The sequence below is a fragment of the Sciurus vulgaris genome (genome assembly GCF_902686455.1).
Source record: "Sciurus vulgaris genome assembly, chromosome: 16".
NCBI lineage: Eukaryota > Metazoa > Chordata > Mammalia > Rodentia > Sciuridae > Sciurus > Sciurus vulgaris.
This window is the reverse complement of record NC_136477.1, coordinates 27,532,679-27,534,364: the sequence shown is the minus strand read 5'-3', so window position 1 is coordinate 27,534,364 and position 1,686 is coordinate 27,532,679. Positions and strand designations below refer to the sequence as shown.

Here is a 1,686-nt window from a genome sequence, read left to right as displayed (position 1 = left end):
GTGAGGAGGGGCGCGGGTGGCCGCGGTGGGGGGCGTGTGCACACCCGCGCAGCCGGAGTTCGCTGTGTGCGCTGGCACGGGCCTGGGGGAGGGTGCACCCGGCCAGGAGGGTGCGTGGGTGTGGGATGCGCCTGGAGCAGAGTGTGCGTGTGCCGACTGAGCTAGTGTGCGTGTGCATGCGCCCGCAGAGAAGTTGTGATCAATTGTATGTGTGCCCGGGTAGGTTTTATGTGTGCACCTAACAGAGCCGTAGGAAAGGGTGTGTGTCCACCTAACAGGTTGTGAGTGCATGTTTGCCTGACAGGCTGAGAGTTTGTGGACATATCTTAAGTAGAGGTTTGTATGTACTGTTGTGTTCAGTAGTGTGAACCTGCAGAGAGGTTGTGTGTTCACTTCTGACAGTTTGTGTGTGTGTGTGTGTGTGTGTGTGTGTGTGATTGTGTGCCTGCACCACCCAACTAACAGATTGAATGTGTTATGTCCCTCCACTGGGAGGGTGTGTGTGTACTCACCCACAGTGAGGCTGTATGTGCATCTACATGCCTGACCATGAACCTGTGCGTACAAATGTGTGTATATGCTTGTGCACCAGACAGGGAGGCCATGTGTCTGTGTATATTTAGTTGGCTAGTGTGTGTGGGGGGGAAGGGGTAGTGCTGAGCCATACCTTCTTTTGGGCCCTTGTCTGGGGGCCACCAGCCTTTTGGGAGGATCTAAAGGCCTAACCCTCTCACAGTCCATTAAGAACCCAGCTCTCACAGGCACTTGGGGAGTCTTTAAGGTCCCAGAATTGTCCCCTCCCAGAGATCTGACCAACGCTTCAGCCAGTGCTGTGTTGCAGTACCTGGTTTGATTTTGGCCCCAGTCCCCCACTTCTGTTTCCTTCTTGCTCTTTTGCTGTTTGTCTCTGCCTCGGTAGAGACTTGGTGTCCCACTCTCTCAGGTGCCTTGCTTTCTGTCCCTCTAGTGTCCCGAGGCTTGGAGAGACTGTTTTGAAGGGCCAAGCAATCTGGCTTGTTTTGTTCTGTTGACTAAAGCTTGCCTCACTCTTCCTGCCCTGTGCTGTGCAAACACCTGGACCCTCCAGGGCCCCTGTGCCCTCTCCAGCCTTGACCTGGCCACAGCAGACTTTGGAAAAGGGTCAGATTTCTTTCCACATGCTTCCACCCTTTCTGTACTGGTGAGCTAGGAGTGTGTCCCCTACTAGGAATCTGGGTTGGGGTGGGAGGAACATTCTACTGCCTCTCCCCAAGTAGAGGTCCCTGGACAAGCTCATGGAGGGAATAGAAGGAAATATCAGAGGTACCCTCAGGAAGGGGATTTGTCAACCCATTTACACTTTCGTAGACTGTAAACATATGTGTCTGCAGACTGATTATTTTATATAAAATAAAGAATTAAAACTTTCCCAAGCTGTTATGTTTTACAGATTGGTTAAAAATTTTTGCAAGTAGGCGCTGTGGGTGAAGCTCATGTCTTCCTGGTGCCCATGTGGGTAACACCTGGGTGGTCTGGCCTTCTGTCATGGGGGGCTATGTTTTGGGGACCCAAGGTGGGTGTTTCTCCCAGGAAAGGTTTGGCAGGAGGCATGCTGCCTGGCTACTTACCTGGTGTGGATTGAGTGCTTTGTGTGATGCTTTGCCAGAGGATCCTCAGGTCTTGTTCGGAGAGGTGTTCATAACACAG

At 52.4% G+C, this 1,686-nt stretch overlaps 1 protein-coding gene across 4 annotated transcripts in view; it reads left to right on the top strand.

Moving 5' to 3' along the window:
- CTDSPL (CTD small phosphatase like) overlaps positions 1-1,686 on the top strand; it is a 109,459-nt gene that overhangs the window by 187 nt on the left and 107,586 nt on the right. The window lies entirely within an intron of this gene.